The sequence below is a fragment of the Zeugodacus cucurbitae genome, chromosome 3 (assembly GCF_028554725.1).
Source record: "Zeugodacus cucurbitae isolate PBARC_wt_2022May chromosome 3, idZeuCucr1.2, whole genome shotgun sequence".
Taxonomy (NCBI): Eukaryota; Metazoa; Arthropoda; class Insecta; order Diptera; family Tephritidae; genus Zeugodacus; species Zeugodacus cucurbitae.
In genome coordinates, this window is record NC_071668.1 from 9,119,980 (window position 1) to 9,130,248 (window position 10,269).

Below are 10,269 nucleotides of genomic sequence, written 5' to 3' on the forward strand. Positions count from 1 at the left end.
ACTTTAATATATTTTTTAATATTTTCATTTAACTTTTTTTTGTGTATTTTGCTTTGTGCTTTCAAGTACTAGGCAAGTATTTATATGTATTTTGTTTATTTATATATATATTATTTTTTCTTATATTTTTGCTGATTATATGCAAATATTATGTAATTTTTATTTATATATATTAGCAATTGAAATTAATATAAATACATTTGTTTATGTGTGTGGTTCGGAGCAAGTAAATACACATAAAATACACATTTAATAATGTTTTTAACTTCACGCTGAGAATTTTATAATTTTAGCCAATATTTTTTTATTTCGTTTAATGTTTACAGTTAGTTTATGTATATTATTAATTTTGTTAATATTGCATAATTTTGTTGAGCTTGATGAACTTTTATGTATGTAATTATCTGATTAATCCTTTCGTAATTTCCCCTTTTAATATGAATTTTAAAATGGCATAAGTCGAGATTATTTGTTTTTGTATGAATTTTTTAATATTTAATTTTTTTAACTTCAAATAATTTATAATTTTTAAGCTGCATATAATTATTATTATTCATATTAATTTTAGCTAAGATATTTATTTAACATTATACTATAATTAATTAGAGTGTTCAGTCGATTATTTGTTACAGATTTTTTAATTTAATACTCTAAATATTTTTAATTTATTTTTGGATACATATGAATTGATGATTTTGAGATTTTTAATATTTTTAAGTAGTTTTTCGCAATCACTTTTACAATGAGATCAGCAGCTAAGGTACAGAAAAAAATAAAACATAATATTTAAAAATAAATAAATTAAATTAAAATATTATTTGAGTGCTCTAAATGCTTATATACTGTGCATTAGGCCGAGCACATAGTGAAACTACAAGCAAAACAGATATTGAAAGATTAAAAAGAAAACTCAAAAGTATTGAGTTTCGTCAAATCTTACCAGTTTTTACAGAATTTTTCTTATAACTCATTTTTTTTTATTTAACAATGCTTTGTCCTTTGCTCTGTGTTTTCGCTATGTACCCAGCCTTAGTGGTTTGTGAGCAGACTAAGTGCTTGAGTGCGTACATCTTGTGCCAATAATGTGTGGTGCGATAGTAAGGGTGCTTCAAAAATATTTTTTTTAAGTGCATGTGCCGATATAATTATTTAGAATAGTGCCTAAAAGTGTGCTTGAATGTGTGCAGTGTTCTTAAGATATGGAAAGTAATATATATTTTGAGAAAAATTATAAAACTAAAGAATGTAACTCAAAATATAATTTGCGCTGGCAAAAAATGTCAAGACAGGTTGCAGCGCCTAAAGTTATACATATACACAAGAACAGAGACCAATAAATATATTGTGCAGGGTGCTTTGTGCTCTGTGCTTAGTAATTCTGAAATTTAATCAGGGCCCCTTCCCTTCTGATTAGCAGATGTGCTTAGGTGCAAATTTAGTGCCTAAAACTGTGCTATGTACGTTTGTGAGTGCCGTTGTGCGCCTAATAGTATATCTCGAAAATAGTGCTTAGGTTAAAAATTTGAAAAGTGCTTTCATTAGTGCATTTTGTGCAGATGTGTATCTCAAAAAAGGTAATTAAATGCATTATTCGGTGCATTGAACTGTGCTTTGTGCCTTAGTTAGTGCTATTTGGTGCATATAACTGTGCTGAAGATGTGCGCCTAATATTATATTTCGAATAGAGTGCTTAGGTGCAAAATTTTCTCTGTGCTTTCAAAGTGCAAATTATGCTTCTTAAAGTATGCCTCAGAAAGGGTAATTAAATACATTGGTATACCTTGAAAAGAGTGCTAAGGTGCAAAAATCCGTGCCTAAAACTTTGCTCTGTGCGCTCGTTGGTGCCATTTGGTGCAGATGTACGCCTAATATAAATAGTGCTTAGGTGCAAATTGTTTTCCGTGCGTTCATTAGTGCAATTTGTGCAGACGTGCTCCTAAAAGTATGCCTCAGAAATGGTAATTAAATGCATGATTTGGTGCCTAAAATTGTGCTTTAATGTGTAAACCTTACTATGTGCTTTAATTAGTGCCCTTGGTGCAGTTGTGCGCCTCGATAAGGTGCTTAGGTGCAATTTTGGTGCCTAAAGCTGTGCTTTGTGTATTCGTTAGTGCCATTTGGTGCAATTGTGGCGCATAAAACTATGCTCTGTGCGCTCGTCAGTGTCATTTGGGCAGATGTGCGCCTAATAATATATCTCTATATTTCGAAAATATTGCTTTGGTGCAAAATTTTAACTGTGCTTTCATTATTGCAATTTGTGCTCCTAAAAGTATGCCTCAGAAAGGGTAATTAAATGCATTATTCGGTGCCTAGAATTGTGCTTTGTGCCCTAGTTAGTGCTATTTGGTGCCTATAACTGTGCTGAAGATGTGCGCCTAATATTATATTTCGAAAAGAGTGCTTAGGTGCAAAATTTTCTATGTGCTTTCATTAGTGCAATTTGTACAGATGTGCTTCTAAAAGTATGCCCCAGAAAGGATAATTAGTGTACCATGAAAATAGTGCTCAGGTGCAAAAGTTCCCGCCTAAAACTGTGCTTTTTGCAATTTCGATGCCTAAAACTGTGCTTTGTGCATTCGTTAGTGCCATTTGGTGCATAAAACTGTGCTCTGTGTGCTGGTGAGTGTTATTTGTGCAGATGTGCGCCTAATAATTTATCTCTATACCTCGAAAATAGTGCTTTGGTGCAAAATTTCTCGGTGCTTTTATTAGTGCGATTTGTGCTCCTAAAAGTATGCCTCAGAAATGGTAATTAAATGCATGATTTGGTGCCTAAAATTGTGCTTTGATGTGTAAACCTTACTATGTGCTTTAATTAGTGCCCTTTGTGCAGTTGTGCGCCTCGATAAGGAGCTTAGGTGCAATTTTGGTGCCTAAAGCTGTGCTTTGTGCATTCGTTAGTGCCATTTGGTGCAATTATGGTGCATAAAACTGTGCTCTATGCGCTCGTGAGTGCTGATGTGCAAATGTGCGCTTAATAGTATATCTCTATATCTCGAAAATAGTGCTTTGGTGCAAAATTTCTCTGTGCTTTTATTAGTGCAATTTGTGCTCCAAAAAGTATGCCTCGGAAAGGTGCCTTAAGCTGTGCTTTGTGCATTCGTTAGTGCCATTTGGTGCAATAGTGTGAAAATAGTGTGTTGGTGCAAAATTTTAACTGTACTTTCATAATTGCAATTTGTGCTCCTAAAAGTATGCCTCAGAAAGGGGAATTAAATGCATTAGTATACCTTTAAAAGAGTGCTTAGGTGCAATTTTGGTGCCTAAAGCTGTGCTTGGTGCATTCGTTAGTGCTATTTGGTGCCGAAAATTGAGCGCTGTGCGCTCGTGAGTGCCTTTTGTGCAGATGTGCGCCTAATAGTATGTCTCAAGTATTGTGCTTAGGTGCAAAAGCTAAAATTGTGCTAGGTGCTTATATAATAGAAAGTGCTTCTAAATAAATTTTCGTTAGTGCCATTTGTGCAGATGTGCTCCTAATAGTATGCCTTAAAGGACTGTGCGCTTTACTTGTCAATAAAATAAACATTTATATAGATAAGTGTCAATAACAAATAATAATATTATTTCTGTAGAATTAGACATTTACAATAGTAGTACGTATTATATAAATTACAAATAAATATGTTGTGCATGACAGAACGCCCAAAACTGTGCTTTTTTTGCAAGGTGAATAAAAAATCATATTTTATAGTATACGTTTAGGCGCCATCTTAAGACTCGAAAGCCAATAAATACTAGACAAATATTTGCATAAAAATAGAAGTGCTTAAAAATGTGCTTAATTTGTATTAAAAATTGTGCAAATACTTATCCCTCCAGGAAATACAACTTATAATATGTATATTAATTTAAAAATAAAAAAATTATATTTCTTTAAATTTCTTAAAATTAGAAATAAACTTGTCTACCAGATAATTGAGTATAAAATGTGCAAAAATGTGCCTAAAAGTGTGCTTTAAATAGTTTTTACAATAAAAAGTGTAGTATGAACATATAAGACTGACCGATCTCTTCGTAAAAGTGAGCTTACAGTTATTATATAATTTTTTAATTTTTTGTACGAATATTTTAGGGTTTTATATATAAATTTGTTTAGATAACACTTTATGAATATCTTTCAACACCTTTATTTATACTAAATTCTTATTAGTATTGACGTTCTCTTGGGGGTTTTCCAAATGCTCTCATTTGTTTTTGTCTTTCACTGAATTAAATGGGCGGGTATTTGCCGGAAAGGGAATTCGCATGCATATTTAGTATATATACTTTGCTAATGCATGATTTTTAGTATGAATAGCATATTTGTTTTTGTAATTTCGTTAAATTATAATATGAATAACGTATATACATACACAGAGATATACATTTTAATATTAGTTTAGTTCAAAAAACTAAAAATTCTTTTTCCAATTTGCCTACTTACTAATCGAAGAAGTATACATTTAACTACGAGCACATAATTTGAACACATATATGTAATTAATTGGGTAATAATGAGTATAAAAAACAACAACAACTATATATTTATTCACATACATATGTATATTAAAAGTTGCATAGTGGCATAGAATAAATTTCGCTTAATTAGCATAATGAGACAAACACTTTGTATTACATAATAAAACGCACATGGCAAGTGATTAACAGTGACACACATATGTACATACACACACATTTATAATTTTTGTATAAATGTTGAGTATTTTTGATGAGTTCATATATGCAATACGCGTTTTTGAAAAGGCTTTGGTAATTGATGAGTGTTTTTGAGGTTTCTGGTATTTTTGATAGCCTTGAATTTTTCGGGAATTGTTTATTAGGTATTTAATAACTAGAATATTATTTTAAATAAATTTTTAAAACTGGAGTTTACTGAAGAAATACAATAATTTCTTTTTATTTGAAATGTGGTTATGAAGTCACTTATAACCCTACAATGCTTACAGAACAGTATTGGAAGTCAAATATTTAATCAACATTTTATGTTGCCTACCTTTAGGCGTTACTTTTTTGTGCCAAAGTTATATCTTTAGGCGCTCTGATAAGGAAATCGTTTAATTCGAGATTTGTAAATAATTTCAGAATTAAATTTAAAAAATTTTGAAGTCCAATAATTGTAATTTTACAGTTTTTCGATAAATTTTTTGATGTTGCCTACATATAGGCGCATAAATGGAAAATCACGTAATTTTCATAAAATAAGAATGGTTTACTGAGAATTCTGTAATTTTTTACTAATTTCGTGTCTCACAAAAGTTGAAATTATTCAGGTTTTCAAAAAAATATTTTATCATAAATTTCATTTCATCTTCTGGAAATTCTGTAGCGTCATTAGACTCACTTTTAGCTTCTTGCTTTGTATGCATACTTCATTTGTGTGGACTACATTACAATATTCATACTGTTTTCTTATATATTTTTGAATACTTTTTCAACATTTTTACATTTTCGTATAATTTGCCAAAACATTTATGCCTTTCAAACTTCATTTTTACTAACTATTATTGCAGGAAGCATGTGTGGTGGTGTATAGTTTTTATACAGTAAATTTTAAATTAATAATTTAAATATTTCACATATTTTAACAACTAACTTTTGTTTAAATTTGTTTGTGTTTCTCTTTATATTTATATATTTTTGTATTTTATTTATTTTTTATAGCTCACAACTAAATTATACGGAAACGTGCTTTTTAATACTATATTTGTAATGCCGTGCAACAGTTTCACTTGACTTCATAATTATTTACAATTAATTAATTATAATTGTTTTTTAAATAATAAATTTAATTTTATTTAATATATTTATAGTTGTTGTTTTACATTTATAATTAATACTTTATATTTTGTTGATTAGTATTTCGATTTGTTTTTTTTATACAGAAAAATAAAAAGTACAAAATTTAATAAATAAATAATAATAATAAATATTTTTTTAAATTATTTATATAATTATTTTATAAAAGTTTTTTTTTACTGATAAAAGAAAGAAAAAAATCATAAAAATTTAATAGAAAAAATTAAAAAAAAAAAATAATTGTTTAATATTTTTTTACTAACTACATACTTGTTTACGCCTTCAAGAACTTAAAATATAAATTTTTAATATATTTAAAAAATAAAATTAATTTTATTATAGCATTTTCTAGTATTTTATTTCAAAGTTGTAATTTTTCAACTCAATTAATAATTGAAATATATTATATAACATTCATTAACGGTTTTTACATCTGGTTATGTGCGTATGTATTGTTATTTACAATAGTTTTCGACTTAAAAGTATTCACAAAAGCATTTAATGATCATATCTTATCGACTCCGTACATATTTACACAATAATCTGCATCACTTAATTATATTTTTATATAATTTACTCTTATTTTTATACATATTTTTATAAATGAAATAACTTTTACAATTAATTTATTTTATTATAATATTAAATTAATTAAATTATTCATCAAACTCATACTTTGTTAAAAACCACCTACTAAATTAATTAAATAACAATTAATTACAAATAATTTGACTAATAAACTTTTAAAAATAAAATTAAAAAATAATATCACACTAAACTACTTAATTTTACTTTCACACATACAAATCTACCACACTAATTACCTACCACACTTTCAATCTAGCAAAACTACTCGTATTTATTGTCAACACAGCCTTGAGAGTGAGTGCCTCCCAAATTGAAACGCTTGTCTTCAGCGAGCAGCGCTCTCCGCGCAACATTTTTTCTCTCTCATTTTAGTTCTCACATACTACGTCATTTTCACTAAATTAGTTAAGGGCGATTCAGTCAATTAATTAATTTAGTCAATTAGCAATTATTATTGTTATTTTTACATATTTAATTTATTCTAAATTACTAATTGACTAAATTAAGCAGCTGTCTGAAACATCTTTTAATAAATTGTATATTTTTTTGCTTAATTTAAACTTAATTTCAGTCCTAATTTTATTCATCTACTTAAGATTTTTACATTATTTTCAAATGCAGTTTATCTAATTTAATCTAATGTTGCATTACACATGTCCCGACGAGAATTTGAGAATAAAATTAATTTTGTCAATTAGCAAAAAAAAAAACAATTATAATATTATTAATTATTGCTAAATACCCATTTATATATACAGACACATATTATTATCATAATAAATTCTTGAATATTTCCGCTTTCAAATTTAATACAATTATTTTTTACCTAAACTAATTATTACTTTAAATTCATATATTTTAATAATATATTGTGATTATAGCTATTGAATTATTGTCGCTCTCACAAGCAGTTTATTAAGCTTTTTTAATTGCATATATTGTTCTATATACTATTTTATTTAACTAGAACTATTTTATATACATTTTCTAAATATTTTTCATTTTATTTTTAAATGAATAAATTATTTTTATATATATATTTCTATATTAATTATGTGCAGTGTCTTTTCTAAGTTGACTAATTTACGAACAGTGTGCGAATTAATTTGCATTAAAAAGCTCTCAAAAGCTTAGCAAGCAGTACAGCTTAACCTTTATAGCTTTGTGGTGATTTCTAAACATTTTTTGTGTAATTTTTTTCGAACAATTATTTTATACATATATATTTTTGTGCTGAGTATAATTTTACATGCAGTTTTAATACATTTTATTATTATTTATTTAATTTGCCTTAAGTTTGTAGTTTTATTTTATTTATATTTATATTTAACTTATTATTTAGTTTTCTGCGCTGTACAAATTACTTGAATAAGAATTGACTCTTTTAGTTTGAAAATGTTCACATTTCATACAAAATTGTGCTTCGTTTTGTGTTTTTTTTTTTGTTTATTTATGTATTTGCAATAGCTATTCGTATAGACATTTCTACGGAAATAAATTAAATTAATATAGAAATAATATAATAAATTATGAAAAAAATAAAAATAATAAACATTTAACAAATTAGAATCGAAAAAGTTTATTATTCTATAATAAATTACTTTTATTGCAACAAAATAATATTTTGTGTTTCCTAAACTAATCATTACAGTGTCCCATTGATTTTCAGCAACATCTTTACAAGTTACAAGAGTTAGGTTAGGTTAGGTTTGTAGGCAGATCCCTGCAAAAACAGAAGATCTCACTTAGACAGCCTGACGATGTCCATTCTGGTACCCATAAAACTCCCGGTGGATCGAAGACTTTTAAGATTCAGCAAAACGCTTGGAATCCGTTACAAATTTCTTAAGACGGCTAATATCGATTCTAGCCAATTCGCTAGGATCGCCGAAAAAGGGGCTTCCGAGGTGTTTCAACCTCAGTCTGGCAAATACTGGACAATGAAGAAGGAAATGCTTAGATGATTGCATCTCGCCTTCATCCATACAGCTTTGGCAACTTGCATCTGCCACGATCCCAAGTCTCACCGCATGGGTACCCATTGGACAATATCCAGTAAGTACACCAATGATCGCGCTGAGATGGACCTTGCCCAGAGAAAGCAGTTGAAGGGACCGCTTACGACAGAGGACCTCGCCACTGCACAAGTACTGGTAGTTGACCAGTGTTTGACGAGCTCGTGCGTAGTCTGCATGTCCAGCGCTCTTGCGCAGGTGGACCATGGACTACCAATGCGCTCCCATTCCGACGTCAATGTAACTAGGGTAGCCTCTCTTGCAAGCTTGTCCACTATACAGTTATCAATGATCCCGCAGTGACCGGGTACCCACACTAGTCGGATCGCAAAATAGCTGGAAGCTATTGATAAGGATCTAAGACACTCCTTAACTAGCCCAAAGCGTACTGTAATCGATTCCAGTGCCAGTACTGTTGCTAATGAGTACCTGACAAAAATTTCTTTTTCAAAAAAGCTATAATTTATTCCTCAACATTATATTACGCTGTCTGCAAATGCTACTTCGACCAACTAAGCTAGCAAAAATGTTGCGCAACATTGTTGCTTGCTATGAAATATGCAGCTTAGCAACTGAAAGTATATACGTAAAATATTTTCCCAATAACAGTCCTGCTAATATGCTGAAGAAATAGTATTTGAAGGTTTTTAATAATAGGTTTGAAAATATTTCTAACTCTTTTTACATTTTTGTAAGCAAATTGATACTTACGTTGCGCAACATTTGCTTAGCAACATTTTTTACGACACTGCCGAATTAAGTTTTTTTTCAGAGAATATTCTAGCTTTTGTGCACTGAATACTATTATTACCTTTGTTTCTCGTACTGTCAACATGTGTCTGGCAACATGTTGCTGTCGAAAAAATCATGTTTCTATTTCTTTTTTGTGCGCATATATGAATTTAGACACTGATTAAGGTAACTTTTAAATTAGAAATAATATCTTTTAAATGAGAAATAATAGCTTTTATATTAAAAATACTGTTTTAATTATAAATAAAATATTTTAAAATGAATTAAATTAAAATAAATTTAATTTTAATAATAAAAAAATATTTTTACACTATTTTCAAAAATTATTGCATAAAAAATACGGTTTTCTCACTAAAAAAAATTTTATATTCTATTTATTATTTACAACAAAAAAATATTATTAAAACATTATTTTTCACTAAAAAAATATTACAAAAAATTTTAAAAATATCTTTTTTTTAATTAACAACACCAAAAACTTTTTATATATACACATTTAAATATAAGTAAAATCTAAAACTACTATAACACTTAATATACACACATTAAAAAATTAATTTTAAAATTTAATTTATTGCATTTTTACAATATTTTACAGTATATATTTTCATTTACATAAATATTTTACTACTTCCTCCCCTCACATTATTGTAACAATTTAAATATATGTATTTATATTATAACAACAACAATTTTTGCATTATATTTAACAGTTTTCAACTCATTTGTTTTCAAATAAGTTTTTTTCTGAATAATTTCTATATATTTTTGTCTTTGTATTTGTTGCATTTGTCTACATTGAGAATATCATTAACGGTAATAATAGAAAACATCAATAGAGATTATTTTTCATTCAATAAAGTTAAAATCAAAACCGAGTTATAGAGTAATACATATATTTTTTATATACAGTATATTTATAAATATTTTAGTTCATTGTGCTGTTGAGTATTGGGTTCAGTGATATATTTTATGAAGTTTCAAATAAAATTTTGATTGTGCGGATATTAAAAATATTAATGTGCTGCGAAAATGTTAATGGCGAGTGCACACAGTGTGTCAAAATAGTGCAGGAACATATGATAAATGTTAGTAGGTGCATTTTTGGTTAGTA

The 10,269-nt window shown here is 28.1% G+C and overlaps 1 long non-coding RNA gene across 1 annotated transcript; it reads right to left on the bottom strand.

Annotated features, from left to right (window-relative positions):
- Positions 1–340: 340 nt before the first annotated feature.
- LOC128920551 (uncharacterized) lies at positions 341–5,872 on the bottom strand. The gene is made up of 2 exons (XR_008470636.1): positions 2,670–5,872; positions 341–2,197 (listed from the first exon to the last, which is right to left on the bottom strand). It is a non-coding gene; the product is annotated as an uncharacterized LOC128920551 (long non-coding RNA).
- Positions 5,873–10,269: the final 4,397 nt, after the last annotated feature.